This window comes from Ricinus communis, chromosome 6, assembly GCF_019578655.1.
Source record: "Ricinus communis isolate WT05 ecotype wild-type chromosome 6, ASM1957865v1, whole genome shotgun sequence".
Classification (NCBI taxonomy): domain Eukaryota; kingdom Viridiplantae; phylum Streptophyta; class Magnoliopsida; order Malpighiales; family Euphorbiaceae; genus Ricinus; species Ricinus communis.
The window spans coordinates 13,972,024-13,996,274 of NC_063261.1; the positions used below are offsets into that span (position 1 = coordinate 13,972,024).

Sequence of the window (24,251 nt, forward strand, 5' to 3'; positions counted from 1 at the left end):
ACTTTATTAGTTCTTTTTAGCAAGTTATGATCTTGCTATCTAGGATGTCAGTATATCAGTCTTTTTTGGTTGGTTCATAATGTTGTATTGGTGGATTAAAGCAAGTTAATGTTCATACGTCTAACACTGACAATCTTTTGGTATTAATGCAATTCAGGTTCATTACATTTATAACAGTTTCAATTCATTTTTAATAGCTTCAATTCCTTTAGTTCCATTTCAACATAAAAATCATAATTAGTCACATAATTACCAAATTTAACACAGTTCCATTAGCCTTCAACATTAAACAAATACATATGATAAAAAGCAAAAGGATTAAGTTTTACAAACTGCAAATCTAACCTATATGCAGTTTGTGAAATGCTTGAACATACATTCCCACAAACAGCAAAACAAGACAAGCATCAAAAACACTACTCTATACGTCACAGAGCATATACCACATTTCCATAGACAACAAGACAAGCACCAGCCATTAGCATTTTCTTCATAATCCTGTTCCTCTCCGTTGATTGTATTTTCTCCTTCAGAATATCGATCTCCATCATTAAAAGTTCAGATTCCTCTTTTAGCAACTGAATTTCACCCTTAAGAACATAATTTTCAGCCCTTAATGCTATATAGTCATATTTCAATGCTTCAATCTCACTCTTCATTGTTTCATTCTCTGTTTGGTAGCCCTTCATTTGTACTAGAGCACATCAGCTAATAGCTTGTGCTTCCCCGGCTTGTATCAAAGTCTCATTTCTTTCTTCTCTATAATCCTTCACTTTCTTCCTCAATGCATTCACATAAACCACTTGATGATCAGTTAGCTCCACCATACTATAAATGAAAATTGCAAGTTCGACTCTGCATTTCAGATTAAAGTAAAAATTAGACATCAAAACGCAAAACCGTAGCCAGTGAAGGTGCAACACTATGAAGAAAAAACTCAACCTTTTTACATACATGTTGAGGCGAGCAGGTATAAAACCGCCTTCCTCGGTTCGAATTGTCCTCAGAGGTTTCTATACGACTCGAATTCCCACATTTGCAAAGTGGAATTCTTTCATTCTCTATTTCTTCTTGCAATTGATGGATATGTAAGAGTAACTTTCAGCTAGGAACAAACCCTAATTGGCAAATGTAAAGATATGTGAAGCCTAGTAAAAAGGTCTAAATGACATGTCTATTGGTCTACAGCTGGCCTGTGACGCGGAAAATATTTATAATGATTCCTGCCATGTTGAATGTCATTTAATGACAAATGTTGCTGTTTACATGCACCGTTGCTTAAGGGGTAAATATCAACATAAATAATAGTACAGGGATCAAATGTCGACAAATAAAGGTGCAAAGAAAATTGTCAAAAATATTGAAAGTGCAAGGGGAAAAGATGGTTTATTCCTTTCAACTTTATCATTTCGTTTTAGAGATAATTACTATTTGGCCCGTATATTTTTCTATATTATATTAGTTACTTCTGACATTTAAACATTATCTTTTTATCTTTTTATTTAGTAATTTTATACTAAAATCTCCTTTAGTCAAGAGTTAACTAGATTTGACTTTATACTATTTGCCTCCTGATTTTCGATGTAATATACAAAGAGCTCTTTATAGTTTATTTATTATATTAAAACAAATCTAATTAACGATTTTCTAAATGAAATTTTGACGGAATGAGTTTTTAGTATAAAATTATAAAATAAAAGGATAAAAAAAATAATTTTAAATGTTAGGACATAACTAGTATGATATAAAAAAAACACATAAGACAAATAGTAATTACTCCTTCAATTTACTTTTTCTCTAATATCTTCATCACAATGGGCGTGTTTGGAAAAATGCCTATTTGCTTTCTTTTTAAAAAAAATAACCTGAGTTTTTTTTTTTTATAATAAGAGCTACAGCCTAGGTTACGACAAGCCACACAAGTCAGCAATACTGGAAATAAGCACAAGTCTAGAAGAAAGTGAAAGAGCAAATGAAGCAAACGGTTTACTGATAGGTCATAAATAGTTATATTTATTGTATTTAATTCCCTTACATTTTGATTGGATAATGTGCTTAATTGTGAAAATTGTGTTTATTCTGATCTAGATTGTGAAATATCAAGGATTGAGTGAAATTCAGCTTAAAGACATGTTTTAAGGCATCACTTGTGAGAAACTAAGTCTTTTGGAAGAAGAGCAAAAATTTGGGCAGAAGATCATTTTCAATAAGGCGTGACCACGCCTTACATGAGCTGCTGGAACCTGCAGAAGAGAGCTTCAAATTTTTCAAGATAAATTCGTAGTGGACCCATCTTTAGATAATTTTCTCTATTTTTGGAAGTGCTGGATAAAGAAAATTTTCTCCTATGTATTTAGGATTAATTTGTTTAGATTACTCTTTATCTTATCCTTCCTTATAGGGATAAGATCATATAGGAAGTTTATTTCTTTTTAATAAGGATTCTCTTATTAGAGTTTAGGTTTAACTTCCTATATAAGAAGGCTAGTTCTACCAAATAAAGGAGGGCTGGATACTTGATATTGATATTCTTATTCTTCTATTTTCTACAATTCTTGTGAATTCTTACTCCACCATGAGTGGCTAAGTTTTTAGTTTCTAATTCAAGAGTGAATAAATTCCAATTATGATTTTGTGAGGCTTTGTGCTTAACAGAATTCTTTTTTATTTCAAGTATTCTTTATTTTTTGTTCTTATTATTTATGAATTACTGATATTGATTGAACTGACGACTCAACTTTGATATTGATTTTTCTATTGCTAAACTTTGAGTTTATGATCCGTAATTGTCATGAACAATTGACACAAGTAGCAAGGAGCTCGCTCATGTGTGTGTGATTGCAGCTTATTTGAATTACATAGCTTGCATGATAGGCTCTATAGAAATAAAGGAATAAGGTTAATTCAATTGCAGTTATCTCAATTAATTAATATTGGTTTAGTCATTCTCATTATTCTTAATGCTATCATTAAGTTGATATGGAACGCTATCGTGCCCAGTTGACTAATGGTAAGTTTTGATTTGGATGTTGGATTTGAGTCAATTATATTAGGAGAATTACACTTATTATGGCTTTTTCGAATAAGTAGACTAAGTACTTGAATAGAAGAATTGATATTTTAGCCTATGATCATAATTACAATTGGATGGAATTAGCACTTTTGAATTGGGAATTTGCTAAGCTTGATTTTTATTTACTTTAATATTCAGCCTTCATTATTTTCTGCTTATTTATAATTTTGATTCAAACATTCAAAATTCCCCCTTTTTATTTTACTTTAAAAAGCTATCCACCTTGGTTCTCTTGGGATTCGACCCGGTTTCACTATTTCTACCAATTAGTTTAGAAAAATTAGTAATTTATTTTGAAGGGCTTCGACAACCCGTTCAAATTTGGCGCCATTGCCGAGGAACCTATTTTAGTTTCTCATTGTTTAATTTATTTGTTTATGACTCGTTCTTCTCAAGATATTGATTTGCAGTTTAATCTTGAAATTGAGAAGACAGCACGTCAATTAAGAAAGGAGACTAAACAAAGAAAAAGTTGTCTTATAGAGGAGTTGGAAATAGATTTGGCTATTGGTGACACATCTATTTTTCATGAAGTTACAGAAAATATGGCAAACAGAACTCTCAAAGAGCTAGCTGCACCGGATTTAAATCAACGACCTTTATGCATTATATTTCCCAATATTGCAGTTGATTTCGAATTAAAATTCGGTTTAATTCACTTATTCCCTTCTTTTCATGGATGTGCAGGAGAAGATCCTCATAAACACTTGAAAGAATTCCATATTGTATGCTCCGGAATGAAGCCACATGGTGTGACCGAAGAGCATATAAATCTTAGAGCTTTTCCCTTTTCTTTGAAGGATAAAGCAAAAGATTGGCTCTACTATCAACCCTCCGGTTCAATAACAACATGGAATGAGATGAAAAGATTGTTCTTATTCTTCCCTGCAACAAGAGTTGCCAACATCAGAAAAGAAATTTTGTGGCATAACACAGTTCATTGGAGAAACATTGTATGAGTATTGGAAAAGATTCAAGCAATTGTATGCTAAAATGCCCACATCATCAAATCTCTCCTCAACTCCTAATCCAATACTTCTATGAAGAATTATTGCCAATGGATAGGAGTATGATTGATGCAGAAAGTGGTGGAGCTTTGGTAGACAAGACATCTGAAGAAGCCAAGCAATTGATTTCAAACATGGCTGAAAATTCTCAGCAATTTGGTAGAAGGGCTGATGGAGCTACAAGGCGAGTTAATGAGGTAAGCACTAAAAATCTTGAAAATCAAATTTCTGATTTAACTGTTTTAGTTCGTCAAATGGTTGTAGGGCAATTGCAAATGGCAAAAGTTTGTGGAATATGTTCGGTCCAATGACATCCTACAAATATGTGCCCAACATTGCAACAAGACTCGATACAAGAGGCCAATGCTCTAGGCGGATTTGCTGGTCAACCTCAAAGGAAGTATGACCCTTTTTCCAATCATTATAATCCTGGATTGAGAGATCACCCGAATTTGAACTATGGAAACCAAGGAGGACAACAAAATTATCCTTTCCAAAATTTCATTAGACCACCTCAAGTTCTCCAGAAACCTCAAGCTTCAAATTCAGGTATGTCTTTGGAAGATATTGTTCAAAACCTTGCTACCGATGCTCTTCAATTTTAACAGGAAACAAGGTCAAGCATTCAGAATTTAGGCAATCAAATTACTCAATTGGCTACGTCGATTAGTAAATTGGAGGCTCAAAAAATTCTGGAAAACTACCTTCACAACCAAAAATAAATCCAAAAGAGAATGTTTGTGCAATTTTTCTAAGAAGTGGAAAGGAGATTCCTTCAGGGTCAATTCCACTTAAGGAAAGTGAACCTAGCAAAGAAAAGGAAAAAGAAGCTTCCTCTAAAGCATCACGTGGAGTAAAATTTGATCCTCCTCTATCTCTTTCATCTCACACTCCATTACCTCCTTTTCCTAGCAGATTAGCCAAGTCAAAAGAAGATGAGCAAGAAAAGGAGATTTTGGATACATTTAGGAAGGTGGAGATAAATATTCCATTATTGGATGCTATCAAGCAAATTCCTAAATATACAAAGTTCTTGAAGAAATTGTGCACAAACAAAAGAATGATGAAGGAGAAAGAGAAAGTGGTGGTAAGTAAGAATGTGTTGGCTATTTTGCAAAAGAATATGCTAGAAAAATGCAAGGATCCAGGTATGTTTTCATTACCTTATGTTATTGATAATATGAAAATTGAGCGTGCCATGTTAGATTTAGGAGCTTCCATCAATATCATGCCATTTTCTATATATCAAGAGGTGAAACTAAATAACTTGCAAAAGACCGGTGTAGTGATTCAATTAGCTGATCATTCTTATATTCATCCCCTTAGAATTGTTGAAGATGTTTGGTGTAGGTTAATGAGCTCATATTTCCTGTCGACTTTTACATTTTGGAAATGTATAGTAATTCCTTGTCAGAATCAGCTTTGATTTTGTTAGGATGACCATTCATGAAAACAGATAAGACAAAGATTAATGTACATGAGGATACTCTCTCCGTAGAGTTTAATGGAGAGATTGTTAAATTTAATATTTTTGATGACATGAAATATCCTAATAATTTACATTCTCTTTGCCATATTGATGTAATTGATCCAATTATGCAGGAAGTATTTACAAAGACAAAGATTAATGTACATGAGGGTACTCTCTCCATAGAGTTTAATGGAGAGATTGTTAAATTTAATATTTTTGATGACATGAAATATCCTAATAATTTACATTCTCTTTGCCATATTGATGTAATTGATCCAATTATGCAGGAAGTATTTACAAAAGAAAGTGTTGGTGATGAGCAAGAATTAGATATACAATCTAATTTAGAAGTGGAAATTAGAAGCTTGGATTCAGATAAAATTTTCAAACTGAATGGTCATAGATTGAAGATCTTCCATGAGGGTGAAATTGCTTTATGTCTCATTAGTTTTCCTTCGAATCACTCCATTTATTTGGATGACTTAAATATTTTATCATTCCATCGAGCATAATGGCGTTAAACAATTGCACTATTAGGAGGCAACCCAAATACTTACTTTATTTTGTTTTTAGTTTTTGGTTTTTAATTTTTTTAATAAAGAAATTTAATTTTTTTTTCTGGCAGGAGACTAATTTCGATAAGGCGTGACCACGCCTTGTTTCCAAACATCTTCTGTTCTGTTTTAAAAAAAAAAAATCTGATGTTACTCTTACAGAAGCTCGTTTCTTTTTTATTTTTTTATTTTTCATTTTATTTTTTTATTATTTATTTTTGTGCTTAAAAAGAAGGGAGAGAGAAAAGAAAAAGAACGTTTTATTTTACAACAGCCACCAACATTTTATTTTCTTTTGCAGCAGCCATCACCAAAACTTCCTATTTTCACTGGGCGATTCTATCTCCTTGCCCAACATCACCATTAACTACTCAGTCCAAGTTGCTCGCAAATCAGGAGAGTTTTATATTTCTTTTCATTCCTTTTGTGAGCCATTTTCTTTTTGATATATTGAGGACAATGTGTAGTTTAGGTATGGGGGAGGAATATGATAATTACATGATTTTTTTTTTATGGTTAGAATTAGGTATGCTTTAATTCATATGTGCTAATTTTTCTTTTGCAATCTTGAGTTTTATTTTGATAACCTAGAATACCATGTAAGTTAGATATACATTTTTTGTTTGAGTTTTAATGCATGAAAGAGATAAGCATGATTAATGTTTCTTTAAAATTATCTTATGGTATCTCATTAGTTTATTGATTGAAAAATGCACAAGACTTTATACAAATTTGAACATTCAAGTGAGCTTTTAAGCCTAAAAGCAGTTCATTATATTTTGCTCTAATTATTTTTGTTGAGTGTTATCAAATTTAGTATGTTTATTCTAGAACTTGCTTGTAAATGCATGTTGAGAACACATCTTTGGATTGATGCTTTAATATGATAAGGGCAATTAGGATTAACCTATTCTTAGACTCTTACAAGACTTACCTTGTTAATTTTCCTTTTAGTTAGCCACTTTGAACCTATTCTCCATTTTCTTTTTTTCTTTTTTTTTTTAACACATGTTGTTTAACCCAAGACTTTTTGTTTGCTACCTCTATTTTTCTACTCTTGTCAAGACAAGAAGGGAAGTGTTGCATGGTACAAATGAAATACAAAAAAAAAAAAAAGAGACAAAACAAGAAAAATAAAAATAAAAAAAAAAGAGGGAAAAAAAGAAAAAGAAAAATTTGATATTTATTTCTTTCATAAAAGAGGATAATTGGAGAAGTATTCATCAAATATATTGAATTGAATTATTACATGTTATTTCTCCAAAGTTTTTAGTGCTAATATAAGATGTGGGAATAAATCTCAAAGTTTTTGTAGTGTGTTTTATGGTTATGTGGCATAGTTATCATGCAGGTAACTAACCTTTTTGTCTTGATTGTGAAACACTTTAATTTTTCCTTTTATCATACCCTTTCCTAAGCCCTATTACAACCCTTGTAAAGTCCCTTTGATTTTTGCATCTAATTCATGTGTAGTGATGGAGACCTGATTCATTAGCAAGCTTATGGTAATAACATGCTATGTTTTGATTCTAAGAGTAAATGCACCCTAAATACTTTGAGAGTATTGAATGAAACCATGTTAGGGTGTTAAGTCTCGTTACTTTGATTTTGATGAAGTAGTGAGATACTTGTTATTTTTACAAAATTTATACTATGAGTACTACTCTCTTAATTGTCATTATTATTCAACTTATTGATGTATGTTTAACTTATTTAGTATTTGTAGAGATTAAAAGAGATAAAAAGGAAGTAGAGAGGAGAATTGGTATGTTGAATTGAGGTATGCTTGAGGACAAGCATAAATTAGGTGTGGGAGAATTTGATAGGTCATAAATAGTTATACTTATTGTATTTAATTCCCTTACATTTTGATTGGATAATGTGCTTAATTGTGAAAATTGTGTTTATTCTGATCTAGATTGTGAAATATCAAGGATTGAGTGAAATTCAGCTTAAATACATGTTTTAAGGCATCACTTGTGAGAAACTAAGTCTTTTGGAGGAAGAGCAAAAATTTGGGCAGAAGATCATTTTCAATAAGGCGTGACCACGCCTTACATGAGCTGCTGGAATCTGCAGAAGAGAGTTTCGAACTTTTCAAGATAAATTCGTGGTGAACCCATCTTTAGATAATTTTCTCTATTTTTAGAAGTGCTGGATAAAGAAAAATTTCTCCTATGTATTTAAGATTTTAATTTGTTTAGATTACTCTTTATCTTATCCTTTCTTATAGGGATAAGATCATATAGGAAGTTTATTTCTTTTTAATAAGGATTCTCTTATTAGGGTTTAGGTTTAACTTCCTATATAAGGAGGCTAGTTCTACCAAGTAAAGAAGGGCTGGATACTTGATATTGATATTCTTATTCTTCTATTCTCTACAATTCTTGTGAATTCTTACTCCACCATAAGTGGCTTAGTTTTTAATTTCTAATTCAAGAGTGAATAAATTCTAATTATGATTTTGTGAGGCTTTGTGCTTAACAGAATTTTTTTTAATTCAAGTATTTTTTATTTCTTGTTCTTATTATTAATGAATTATTCATATTAATTGAACTGACGACTCAACTTTGATATTGATTTTTCTATTGCTAAACTTTGAGTTTGTGATCTGTAATTGTCATGAACGATTGACACAAGTAGCAAGGAGCTGGCTCATGTGTGTGTGATTACGGCTTATTCGAATTACATAGCTTGCATGATAGGCTCTAGGGAAATAAAGGAACAAGGTTAATTCAATTGCAGTTATCTCAATTAATTAATATTGATTTAGTCATTCTCATTATTCTTAATGTTATCATTAAGTTTTATAAGAAAATTATTTTAGATTAATTCATAGATCATAGTCCTCATAAATGTACAAACATCGTTATTACACTATTGATCTCTATTACAACTCGGTCAAATTATATGCAAAATCACGTATTACTACTGTTACTTTGTTAAGGTAGTAACAATTGTTAGCATTGTTGAAGCTACAAATACTCCTATGGAATAAGAACTTCGCACATCATAAAAGTAAAAAAAATTAACAAAAGACAATCAAAAATTGTGTACTTACCAAGTCACTTAACTGGTAATTATGAACCTAGACTCCTAGTACTAAACTTCTACTTTAATATCATATGTAATTTTACAACATCAAATATATCTTAATAATACTCAAAGCAACATAGTAGTAGTAGTAGTAGTAATAGTAATAGTAATAATAGTAATAATAAAAATAATAAATAATAATACTAATAAGAATAATAATAATAATCAAAGCATGATATAAGTTAAGTATCAACTCACAAACTTCTCCTTATACTCAAGTTGTATTGCTATAAAAAATCTTGTGCAGCGAGTCGGATGAGATTTAAATAAATAGAAATCAAAATTAGTATGCGCTCGTATTCATTTTCATATAATATTATTTTGAAAATAATGTCCTTGTGTCAACGTGTCATGCTAATGTATAGTACTTAAACAATGCATGACTTATATTTGACTATGATGCATGCCTAATGCATTTATGTAACTCATTGATTGACAACTTGGACACAAATATCAAGTTCCAAAATAAAGTAGTTTATAAAAACATTCAAATTTCAAAATATACTTATGTAAAACCTTCATCACTAGTAACTCACTTGCTATATACAAATAAAAGAAATTAACAAAGACAATAAAAAATTGTGTACTCACTAAGTTGCTCAACTAGTTATTATGAACCTAGGCTCCTAGTATTAAACCTCTATTTTGCTATCAGATGTAATTCTAGTAAACATTAAACCAAATATTATGACGTTATATCACATCATATAATACAACATCAAATATATCTTAACAATAATCATAACAACATAGTAGTAGAAATAGTAGTAGTCGTAGTAGTAGTAGTAATAATAATAATAATAATAATAATAATAATAATAAAAATCAAAGCAATAATAATATAATACAGTAACGTAAGTTAAGAATCAATTCACAAATTTATCGTTATCCTCAAATTGTATAGCTCTCAAAACTCTTGTGCGGCGAGTTTGATGGGATCTAGAAAATAGAATCAAAATTAGTATATGCTCGTACATCAAGATCTTAATGTTATACTCCTTCCTTGGACCTTGATGTGTTCTCTATTTTATACTTCAATGTAACTTACCTAGAGGATTTTAATATATCTCAGGTTATATCTAAAATTGTTCATTCACCTTTCATGTCCTAATAAAGCCCAGTTTTAAAAATATGAACTCTAAAATGACTTTATTTTTCACAATTATTTTATTTCATTTTCTTATATTATTATTTTGAAATAATGTCCTTGATTCCAATGTGTCATGTTGATTTATGACCTCAGTACTTGACAATGCATGACTTATATGTGATTATGATGCATGACCAATACCTATGCGACTCATTGACTGACAACTTGGACACATGTATCAAGTTTTAAAATAACAAAGTTCATAAAAGCATTCAAATTTTAAAATGTACTTTTAAAAATATTATCAAATCCTTTTTACTTTTATCGAACTGATTTATTATAGAATATATTGAAACTAAAGCTCGAATTTCCATAAAACATTTCCAATTTTTAAAATTTAATATATACAAAACCTTCGTCGCTTCATCATTAGTAACTCAAAAAGAAATTAACAAGAGACAATCAAGAAAATATATAATACAACATCAAATATATCTTAACAATACTCATAGAAAATAGTAGTAGAAATAATAGTAGTAGTAAAAATAATAACAATAATAATAATAATCAAAGCAATTACAATATCATGTACTGAGGTAAGTTAGATATTAACTCACAAACTTATCGTTATTCTCAAGATGTATAGATTTCAAAACTCTTGTGCAGCAAGTCAAATAGGATCTAAATAAGTTGAAATCAAAATTAGTATGTGCTCGGATATATCAAGATCTTAATATTGAACTTCTTTTGTTCACATTAATGAATTGTCAATTTCATAGTTAAATATAACTTACTTAGATGACTTTGATTAATCTCAGATTATATCCAAAATTGTTGATTCACCTTTCACATCCTTATAAAGTTCTTTTTTTAACGATATCACATCTAAAATGATTTTATTTCCCACAAACATTTCAATTCATTTTCTTATATTATTATTTTAGAAATAATGTCATTGTGTCCAATGTGTCATGCTAATGTACGATTTTAGTACTTGACAATGCATGACATATATGCGACTATATGTATGACTAATGCACATGCGACTCATTGATTAAGACCTTAAGCACCAAATTCCAAAATAACAAAGTTCATAAAAACATTCAAATTTCCAATATACTTCTAAAAATATCATCAAATCCTTTTTATCTTTATCAAATTGATTTATTATGACATATTGGAACTAAAGCTCCAATTTCAAAAAATATTTTCAAGTTTTAAAATTTAGTACATGCAAATCCTTCATCACTAGTAACTCACTATTATATACAGATAAAAAAAAATTAGCAAAGAATCAGAGATTGTGAACTTACCAAGTCGCTTAATTGGTTATTATGAATTTAGGCTCCTAGTGCTAAACCTCTGTTCTGATATCAGATGTAATTCTTGCAATAACTAAACAATATCACATTATATCACATTATATAATACAATAAATATATTTTGACAACACTCATAGCAACATCATAGTAGAAATAGTAGTAATTATAGTAGTAGTAGAAATAATAATAATAATATCATGCAGTAAGTTATGCTTAGTATTAATTCACAAACTTATCGTTATTCTTAAGTTGTATAGCTCTCAAAACTCTTTTGTGCAGCGAGTTCGATGCGATCTAAAATAAATAAAAAAAATAAAATTCGTATGTGCTCTTATACATTAAGATCTTGACTATGCGACTCAGTGATTATGATGTATGACCAATGCATATGCGACTCAGTGATTGACAACTTGGACACAAGAATCAAGTTCCAAAATGACAAAGTTCAAAAGAAAATTCAAATTTCAAAATAGACCTCCAAATATCATCAAATTCCTTTTACCTTTACCAAATTGATTTATTATAATATATTGAAACTAAAGCCCCAATTGCCAAAAAAAATTTCTAATTAATATATGCAAAACCTCCATCACTAGTAACTCACTTGTTATGTACAAATAAAACAAATAAACAAAAAAGACAATCAAGAATTGTGTACTTACCGAATCGCATAACTAGTTATTATGAGCCTAGCCTCCTAATACTAAACCACTATTTTGATAATGGTTGTAATTCTAGGAAATACTAAAACAAACATTATCACATTATTTCACATTATATAATACAACAACAAAATATATCTTAATAATACTCGTAGCAACATAATAGTAGAAATAGTCGTAGTAGTAATAAGAATAATAACAACAACAACAATAATAATAATTATGAAAGCTATAATAAAATCATATAGTAAGGTAAGCTAAGTGTCAATTTACAAACTTATTGTTATCCTCAAGTTGTATAGCTTTCAAAACTCTTGTGAAGTGAGTTGGATGGGATCTAAATAAATATAAAGCAAAATTAGTATGTGGTCTTATACATTAAAATCTTGATGTTATTATGGTATATTAAAACTAAAGCTCCAATTGCCAAAAAGCATTTCCAATTTGTAAAATTTAATATATGCAAAACTTCTATCACATGTAATGAACAAATAAAAGAAATTAACAAAAGACAATCAAGAATTGGGTACGTGCTTAATTGGTTATTATGAACCTATGTACTAAACTACTATTTTGATATTGGATGTCATTCTAGCAAATACTAAAACAAATATTATTACATTATTTCATCAATAATACAACAATAAATATATATTAACAACACACATAGTAAAAGAGTAATAGAAATAGTAATAGTAGTAGTAGTAAAAATAATAATAATAACAAAATAATAATAATAATAATAAACCCCATAAATATATCATATAGTAAGGTAAGTATCATAAACTTGTTATTATCATCAAGTTCTATATCTATAGCTTTCAAAACTCTTGTGGAGTGAGTTGGATGGGATCTAAATTAATAGAAAGCAAAATTAGTATGTGCTCTTATACATTAAGATCTTGATGTTGTACTCCTTCCCTCCACCTTGAAGTTTTGTCCATTTCATAGTTAGAAATAGTTTACAAAACAATCTCACAGTACACCGAAAATTGTTCATTCACCTTTCATGCCCTTTTAAAGTTCATTACTAATAATTTGAACTCTAAACTGATTTTATTTTTTATAAACATTTCATTTCATTTTCTGATATTATTATTTTAAAAAAAATTTCCTCGTGTCCAATTTCTCATGCTAATAGATGACCTTAGTACTTGACAATGCGTGACTTATATGTGACTATGATGCAAGCCCAATGCATATGCGACTGAGTGACTGACAACTTGGACACAAGAATCAAGTTATAAAATAACAAAGTTCATAAGAAAATTCAGATTTCAAAATGCACCTCTAAAATATCATCAAATTCTTTTTACCTTTATCAAACTGATTTATTATAGTATGTTGAAACTAAAGCCCGAATTGCCAAAAAATATTTTCAATTTGTAAATTTTAATACATAAAAACTTCCATCACTAGTAACTCAATTGTGATGTACAAATGAAAGAAATTAACAAAAAACAATCAAGTATTGTGTACTTACCGAGTCGCTTAACTGGTTATTATGAACCTAGTCTCTTAGTACAAAACCATTGTTTTCATATTGGATGTAATTCTAGCAAATACTAAAATAAATATTATCACATTATTTCAAATCATATAATGCAACAACAAATAGATCTTAACAATACTCGTAGCAACATAGTCGTAGTAGTAAGAATAATAACAATAATAATACTAATAATAATAATTATGAAAGCAATAATAAAATCATATAGTAAGGTAAGTTAAATGTCAACTTACAAACTTATTGTTATTCTCAAGTTGTATAGCTTTCAAAACTCTTGTGGAGTGAGTTGGATGAGATCTAAATAAATAGAAAGCAAAATTAGCATGTGCTCTTATACATAAAGATCTTGATGTTGTACTCCTTCCCTCCATTTTAATGTTTTGCCATTTCATACTTAGAAATAGTTTACTAAGAGCACTTTAAACAATCTCACATGATATCAAAAAGTGTTTGTTCACCTTTCATGCCCTTATCAAGTTCATTATTAATAATATAAACTCTACAATGATTTTATTTCTCATATAACATTTCATTTTATTTTCTTATATAATTAATTTGAAAATAATGTCCTTGTGTCCAATTTATCATGCTAATGGATAACCTTAGTACTTGACAATGCGTGACTTATATGTGACTATGATGCATGAACAATGCATACGTGACTCAGTGATTGACAACTTGGACATAAGAATCAATTTCTATAATAACAAAAGTTCATAAGAAAATTCAAATTTCAAAATGCACCTCTAAAATATTATCATACCCTTTTTACCATTATCAAATTGATTTATTATAGTATATTGAGATTAAAGCCCCGATTGCCAAAAAATATTTTCAATTTGTAAAATTTAATACATGCAAAACCTCCATCACTAGTAACTCACTTGTTATGTACAAATAAAACAAATAAACAAAAGAGACAATCAAGAATTGTGTACTTACCGAATCGCATAACTGGTTATTATGAGCCTAGCCTCCTAATACTAAACCACTATTTTGATAATGGTTGTAATTCTAGCAAATACTAAAACAAACATTATCACATTATTTCACATTATATAATACAACAACAAAATATATCTTAATAATACTCGTAGCAACATAATAGTAGAAATAGTCGTAGTAGTAGTAGTTGTAGTAAGAATAATAATAATAATAATAATAATAATAATAATAATGAAAGCAATAATAAAATCATATGGTAAGGTAAGTTAAGTGTCAACTTATAAACTTATTGTTATCCTTAAGTTGTATAGCTTTTAAAACTTTTGTGGAGTTAATTGGATGGGATCTAAATAAATAGAAAGTAAAATTAGTATGTGCTCTTATACATTAAGATCTTGATGTTGTACTGCTTCCTTCCACCTTTAAGTTTTGTCCATTTCATATTTAGAAATAGTTTACTAAGAGCACTTTTAAATAATCTCATCGTATATCAAAAATTGGTCGTTCACCTTTCATGCCCTTATAAAGTTCATTATTAATAATATAAACTCTAAAATAATTAAATTTCTCATAAACATTTCATTTAGTTTTCTTATATTATTATTCTGAAAATAATGTTCTTGTGTCCAATTTTTCATGCTAATGGATGACTTTAGTACTTGACAATGCGTGACTTAAATGTGACTATGATGTATGACCAATGCATATACGACTCTGTGATTGACAACTTGGACACAAGAATCAATTTCCAAAATAACAAAGCTCATAAGAAAATTCAAATTTCAAAATGCACCTCTAAAATATCATCAAATCCTTTTTACCATTATCAATCTGATTTATTATAGTATTTTGAAACTAAAGCCCTGATTGCCAAAAGATATTTTCAATTGGTAAAATTTAATACATACAAAACCTCTATCACTAGTAACTCATTTTCTATGTACAAATAAAACAAATAAACGAAAAAGACAATAAAGGATTGCGTACTTACCGAGTCGCTTAACTGGTTATTATGAGCCTAGCCTCCTAATACTAAACCACTATTTTGATATTGGCTGTAATTCTAGCAAATGCTAAAACAAACATTATCACATTATTTCACATCATATAATACAACAAATATATCTTAATAATACTCATAGCAACATAATAGTAGAAATAGTCGTAGTAGTAGTAGTAGTAATAGTAAGAATAAAAATAATAGTAATAATAATAAATAATAAGAATAATAATAATTATGAAAGCAATAATAAAATCATATAGTAAGGTAAGTTAAGTGTCAATTTACAAACTTATTGTTATCCTCAAGTTGTTAGCTTTTAAAACTCTTGTGGAGTGAGTTGGATGGAATCTAAATCAATAGAAAGCAAAATTAGTATGTGCTCTTATACATTAAGATCTTAATGTTATACTCCTTCCCTTCACCTTGAAGTTTTGTCCATTTCATACTTAGAAATAGTTTATAAGGGCACTTTAACCAATCTAACAGTATATCGAAAATTGTTCGTTTACCTTTCATGCCCTTATAAAGTTTATTATTAATAATATGAACTCTAAACTGATTTTATTTTTCATCAACATTTCATTTTATTTTCTTATATTATTATTTTGAAATTAATGTCCTTGTGTCCAATTTCTCATGTTCATGGATGACCTCAGTACTTGACAATGCGTAATTTATATGTAACTATGATGCATGACCAATGCATATGCGACTCAGTGATTGATAACTCGACACAAGAATTAAGTTCCAAAATAACAAAGTTCATAAGAAAATTCAAATTTCAAAATGTATTTCTAAAATATTGTCAAATTCTTTTATCCTTTATCAAACTAATTTATTATGGTATATTGAAACTAAAGGTTCAATTGCCAAAAAATATTTTTTTTTGTAAAATTTAATACATGCCAAACCTCCATCACTAGTAATTCACTTGTCATGTACAAATAAAAAAAATTAACAAAAGACAATTAAGAATTGTGTGCTTACCTAATCGCTTAACTGGTTATTATAAATCTAGCCTCCTAGTACTAAACTACTTTTTTAATATTGGATGTAATTCTAGCAAATACTAAACCAAATGTTATCACATTATTTCACATCATATAATACAACAAAAAAATTTAACAATACTCATAGAAACATAGTAGTAGAAATAGTAGTAATTATAGTAGTTGTAGTAGAAATAATAATAACAATTATAATAGAAATAATAATATCATGCAGTAGGGTAAATATGAACTCACAAACTTCTCATTATCCTCAAGTTGTATAGCTTTTAAAACTTTTGTGCAGCGAGTCGAATGGGATCTAAATAAATGGAAATCAAAATTAGTAAGTGTTCGTATACATCAAGATCTTGATGTTGTACTCCTTCTCTGCACTTTGATGCATTGACCATTTCATACTTAAATATAACTTACCTAGAGGAATTTGATCAATTTCAGATTAATACCCAAAATTGTTTGTTCATCTTCCATATCCTTATAAAGTTCATTTTTAACAACATGAACTATAAAATGATTTTATTTTCACAAATATTTCATTTCATTTTCTTAAATTATTATTTTGAAAATAATGTCCTTGTGTCCAATGTGTCATGCTAATATATGACCTTAGTATTTGACAATGTATGACTTATATATGATTATGATGCATGACCAATGCATATGTGACTCATTGACTGATAACTTGGCCACAATCATGAAGTTCCAAAATAACAAAGTTCATAAAACATTCAAATTTTAAAATTTACTTCTATAACTATTATCAAATCCTTTTTTACCTTCATCAAACTGAATTATTATGATAAATTGAAACTAAAGCCCAATTGCTAAAAAGCATTTCCAATTTGTAAGATTTAATACATGCAAAACCTTCATCACTAGTAACTCACTTGTTATATATAAATAAAACAAATAAACAGAAGACAATCAAGAATTATGTACTTACCGAGTCGCTTAACTGGTTATTATGAACCTAGCCTCCTAATACTAAACTTCTACTTTGATTTCAGATATAATTCTAGGATTTACTAAACCAAACATTATCACATTATTTCACATCATGTAATACAACATCAAATATATTTTAATAATACTCATGGCAACATAGTAGTAGAAATAGTAGTAATAGTAGTAGTAGTAATAGTAGTAATAATAATAACAACTACAATTACAATAACACAACTACAACAACAACAACAATGACAACAATAATAATAATAAAAATAATCATCAAAAAATTAATAATAATCATGCAGTAAGGTAATTTAAATATCAACTCACAAACTTATCGTTATTCTTAAGTTTTATTGCTCTCAAAACACTTGTGCAGCAAGTTGGATGGGACCCAAGTAATAGATATTAAAATTAGTATGTGCTCGTATACATCAAGATCTTAATGTTGTACTTCTTCCTTGCACCTTGATGTGTTTTCCATTTCATGCTTAAATATTACTTACCTAGGACTTTGATCTATCTCAGGTTATGTCCAAAATTGTTCATTCACATTTCTTGTCCTTATAAAATTCATTTTTAACAATCTGAACAGTAATAAGATTTTATTTTTCGTTTTCTTATATTATTATATTGGAACAAATGTCCTTGTGTCCAATGTGTCATCCTAATATATGACCTTAGTACTTGACAATGCATGATTTATATGTGACTTGTGACTGATTGACTGACAACTTGGACTTTAATATCTCGAGTGATATCTAAAATTCTTCATTCATATTTCATGTCTTTTTCAAATTCATCTTCAATCTGGACTGTAAAATGATTGAGTTTTTAACAATCATTTGATTTCATTATTTTCATTATTATTTTGGAACTAATGTTCTTGTGTCCATATATGTCAGACTAATATACAACCTTCATACATGACAATGAATGACTTATATGTGACTCTATGATGCATGACAAATGCACATGTGAACTCATTGATTGACAACCTAGACACAAGTATCAAGTTCCAAAATAACAAAATTTAAAGTAAACATTCAAATTTCAGAAAGTACTTTTTAAAAAAACATGCCTCTTTATCAAACTGATTTATTATAGTCATATTATAACTAAAGCCCATACTTTTAGTCCATAAGAAAAATGTTGCAAAATCATAGACAACCCTGCATAATAGAAAATATAAGTACTTAGCATCTAAATCAATTATGCAATAAGTAAATTCAATGAATCCTAACCAATTACTTAAAAGTCTCGCTAGTGTTGACAATTTGATAATTCAAAAGCACATTATCATTTTTTTTATCAACGAGGCACCAACAGGCTGAAGGTGTTGTTGGTTCTTAGACAGTAACTTTAGGTGCTTATCTTGGAGACAAGAAAAAGGAGCTTCTGACGTCTAGCAAATTGACTATATATGCAGGTTTTATTGAAGAGTTGTGACCGAGAATATAATAATAGTTTAACAACATAACATACTAAAGCTACTTCAATATGACCGATGCAAAACCAACCATCATCACTGCAACAATAGAAAGAAGATGCTTTTCCAGGATGAAACAAGAAAGTTTTGAAAAGTCACACTTCAAAACTGCATATTATAAAATATTATTGCTTGGAAAAGAAAACCCCACAAGACTAATAATCTTCAAAGAGCCACATCGAGCAACACAGTTCAAACAAGAATGTAATTAATTTCCTATTGAACAACATTTTATAGAACCTAAACTTAAAATTATCCGACATTTTATTAACAATGTAGTCATTTGATCATTTCATGGTGTTGTTAAAAAATTTACTTAAGTTAATGTTCTTAAGGAACTTGGATCTCTCTTGTTTACTTTAGGATTTTGTATGATGAGGGAGAATATTTGAAAGAAGTTCATGGAGAAACTGATAAGGAATAGTAGTAGGTGACTCCAGAAAGAAGTTGTTGGAAGAAGTATCCAGTATGCAATAAAAAAGAAAAGACAAGTTGTACAGACAATAAAAAAGTAATTTGAGCTAAATCGTTTCTCAAGTTTTTGCTCTAATTTGTACAAAGTTACTACTCTACTTAGTGTATTGATATTCCGGAAATTGAAGTTGAAAAGAGACATAAAAATCTTACCTTTGCTGAATCTTCCATTTTCGCAGATTTGCTCAAAGAGCTCTCCTCCAGCAGCATACTCCATAGCTAGATGGCTTGGTGTCAAAACCACCTGCAAACTCATAAAAGCCCACTATTTTACATCCAGAAATTAAGTTAATCCTGTTTTGATAAACACCTGTGCAAAAACTATAACTTTCGGAAAAGAAAAAAAAAAGAAAAAGAAAGAAAGTGTCAAAAACAAACCACCTTGAAGCAAGTGACCTGTCATTTATGATCTCTCTTGCCATATTCTCATCAATCTCAGACCAAATTCAATACTGTATATTAGATTAATCAAAGAACATAATCTCCACCTTAAATGAAATTAAAATCACTTTTAAGTATATTTTGGTCCAATTAAACACAAAATTGACTAAAGTTATAGTCTATGTCTAAACTTTGTAATTTAATAGTGCAGACTCTCTTATTTTTCTGCTGATGATGCAAGGAAAGTAATTTCATGCAGCAGTAGACAATGGTCTCCCCTCCTAAACCTTTTCTCTTAAAAAGAAGAAAAAAAAAAGAAAATAGAGCAAGTATTAGAAAAGAATACAGAGACAACCCATATGTGCTCTTATTCCTTTCCTTTCTTTATAATTTCTTAAGTACAACTAAGAGTACTACACCAAAACCACCGTATAAAATTCATTTCGGATTACGAAGAATAAAGGCTATTACCTTCATTATTAAGCCGTGAATCCAGATGACAGAGCAACAAAAACAAAATTAATATCATTAAACACTCTTTTAAGCATTAATTACACACAACAAATGATCCAACAAAAATAACACCAAATAAAAATGCAAAGAGTGCAATTAATCATAGGATAATAAAATGACAAAGCAAAAACCACTTTACAATTACTAATCAAATTAAATCAGTCCCAATTTGAAGAGATAAACCACAACTTGTAACAATAAAGAGCCGACTTTTAGCACCAGACAATTTCCAAAAATCACATTTGGCTAAGTTAGATGGGCATTGTTTTAGGACGAATCCATTCGGGCTGAATCGAAGAGAGAAGCGGCTCATTCATGAAACTTGATAACTCGCAAATACTGGGTTAAAGAACCCGGTGGTGCTGGTGGTAATGAGTCGAATGAAATGGGGAGGAGAAGAGTGGTGTAAGGGTAATATAAGTTTTCAAAAACTTTATATTTCTGAACATTAGAAAATATTTTCAAGAATCAACGATGCCGGAGTTGATATTTGCTTCTAAAGGTTATCAATATTGTGCTTAAGCCATGCCTGTCAATTACTTGCGGGAATGCTGTGCAGTGTAGAAATCGCCAATAGAGCCCAAGCACCAGTGAAAAGTCTTCAATTTCTTGACAAATACCCCAAAAGAAAAAAGAAAGTCAAAAGAAAACGAAAGAGAGTTAGGAATCCATTTGTAGCGACGGTGACGATGGCCTGAGGAAGAGATGGGTAGAAAAGCAAGCATTAGAAATGTGAGAATAGAAAAGAGGAAAATTTATTCTCTTCAATTTGGGAAATATGAATTAGGAAATTTGTAATATCAAGAGGCAAATACTGATAGCAAAGGATATATACAACGGGAAAATCCTAATTTAGATTTCGCGAGGCTGTAAAGTAACCGTTGCTAAAATATTTCTTTTTCCTTTTAAATGAACCGTTGCTAAATCGTCGATTGGTCGTCAATTAATAAATGCTTCCCCACTTGTTTTTTGTTTTTTTTTTTTTTAAACAAGCTCAAATAATGTAATTTCAAAAATAGTATAATACCATTCTTTTAAACAATTAGTGTAGAAATTATATATAAGTATATTAGGATATTGAACTTGATCTTGTATAAGATTATAATTATCTAATTTGTTAAAGTAGTATTACCCTGTTGTAATCACCAACATACACTTTTAATATCTGCTTTGTAAAAGTATATCTAAAGATTCAAATCATTTGACTCATTACTAATTTATTTTGTAAATTAAAAAGAAAAGCAGTGGTCTTTTTTTACTAAATCTTAATAAAATAGTAAAATTTTATCTTTTCTAATTGGAAAAAAAATTCTAAAGGGACAAAATTTATAGTTAAAACATTATAAAATTACATGTTTGCTAAATTCTGATAAGGGTGTCGGAATTCGAATCCGGAAGTGCCTACACGAAGCTCGAGTTGCCGAAAGTTCGAAAACACAAGAATTTCAGGTATTATAATCTAAATCTGCAAACAACTTTACCTGGTAAGAAAATAAAAGAACTCTTGCATAATAAAAAATAGAGGATATACAAATCATAACTACGAAGCAGCCAAGTCAAATATGCACTTAGAGAATTCCATCAATCTTAACCTACGAAAAATGATTGTTTATATTAAACACTTTCATAGATCTGCTGCTTAAAAAAGTAGCTTTGGAATTAACAATGTTAGTGAATTTAGATATAAATTGTTAACCTTTTAATTCTCAGAAGACTAAAGTATCACAAAAAAGACTACAAAATTATTTATATCAAAAAGTTAAATTACATGACCAAATTCTATACTTTTTTATTTTCTTAAATATATATTATGGTTGTTTTTAAGTTGCTTTTTTAGTTATTTTTCAATTATTTATTATTATTTTTCAATTATAAAATGAATTGATCTAGTGAAGTGATTTGTATATCAATTCTGATGAGAGCTCAAAAGGAGGGAAAAATAAAGAGATCCAAAATTCTTAGAACATTTCCAACACATTCTTTATTAATTATAAACAATTAACTCTCTATTTATACTTATATTAAAATACATGTGTGTTTCAATAATATTCTATTTTACTCTTTAGTCAATTCTTTTATTAATATAAAAAAGAGAGAATAAGTAAAGAAAAAATATAACTCTTAAAAAATGAGGAAAAAGAAAAAGAAAAAAATAATAAATATTCTTAATTTCTTTTGACTTTTCTCACTTTAGGATAAATTAATAATTTAGAATTATTTAAAAAGTGTTTTTAAAAATTTAAGGTACTCTTTTAGAGATGTGTGCAGGGATGTTAACTTTCCCTGCACACAAATGGTGGAATAGAAGGAGGGGTAATTTCTATCTTTTTTGTTTAATATAGTCCCACCATTTTAGTTGGGGCATTATAAATTTTATTTTTCTATTTCAACTATTATTAAGATTAATGAGAAATTAATTGTATTATAATAATTTTTATTTAATACTCATTAAAAATATTGTTTATTTAAATTTAAAATAAATTATTTAATAAATTGTAATGAAATATTAATATAAAAAATTTGAGAGGCTAAATAAAATGCATATAAATATAAATATAAGATATAAAATTATTATTATTAATGATTCCTAAACATGCCAATATTATTAAACATATTTTATTCCTAATTCACAATCTATAATCACAAATTAATAGAACATTTGTTATAAGTCACACAATTATCATTAATAATAAATCCTTACATGCTATAATTTTGGACTAAAACAATAATTTTAAACATTTATTATTTTCGAGGGTTTCCATCGTTATTCTCTTCATGACTTGCCCTTTTTAAAAAAAAAAGTTTTACATAAATATTCTAAAAAGAGCTAAAAAAATATCATTTTTACTGTCAAGAAATTTTTCTTTAAAAGAATATTGTTAGTCAATATGTTATTTTAAAAATATTGTAAAAGATATTTTAGAATATACATATCAATATTAGAAGCGAGAATTTGGGCTAGATGCATATTCAAATAAAAAAAATTACAAAAAATCATTTAATCCATTTAAATGTTTTCGATTAAAATTCTAAACTAACCTTTTTTTTTATTATACTATTTCTAAAAGGACAATCTTTTATATATATATATAATGCATCAGAAATAACAAAAGTGTTTTCGTGGTTATGGAATAAAAAGGAATAAAGTACAATTTGGCTACTGATTTTATTGTTTGAGTTCAACTTAGCCATTTTCTAAATTTATAGACATTTTAGCTCAATTTTTACATATCTAGCTTAAATTAACCTTTTTTTATATATAAAAATAAGACTGTGAGTTACATTCTCTCTAGAAAGAAAGAGAATACAGTAAGAAAAAATAAAAAATTTTAATTTTTTACATTAAATTAAATTACTTAAATTAAAAGATATGTATTGATATTTAAAATAATATATTATATTAATGTTGGAAGATATAAGGGTGCATGTTATGAATAGACTATGGAATAAGAGGCAATCTATTAAGAGTTGGATATGTGATCAGTCTCCTAGATCTATGAAAAAATTAGAGAAGAATAAGGAGAAGTTTTTTGGGTGGTTTATGAAATGGAATGAGACATAGGCTATGAGATAACAAATGTCATGGATAAAGAAGATAAGCATACAGTCAACATTGAACAGAGAAATTGCACTTTAGAGAGTGGGACTTGATAGGAATTCCCTGTCAACATGCAGTCTATGCCATGTACTACAAAAGTGATCATCT

General features: G+C 28.7%; 1 long non-coding RNA gene across 2 annotated transcripts; it reads right to left on the reverse strand.

Annotated features, from left to right (window-relative positions):
- Positions 1 to 249: 249 nt before the first annotated feature.
- On the reverse strand, positions 250 to 21,778 carry LOC125370480. Of its 2 annotated transcripts, XR_007216501.1 has the most exons (4): positions 20,033 to 21,778; positions 19,805 to 19,895; positions 943 to 1,118; positions 250 to 855 (listed from the first exon to the last, which is right to left on the reverse strand). It is a non-coding gene; the product is annotated as an uncharacterized LOC125370480 (long non-coding RNA). The 2 variants fall into 2 exon arrangements; XR_007216500.1 differs by having other exon boundaries at positions 19,805 to 21,765.
- Between the last annotated feature and the right edge of the window lie 2,473 nt (positions 21,779 to 24,251).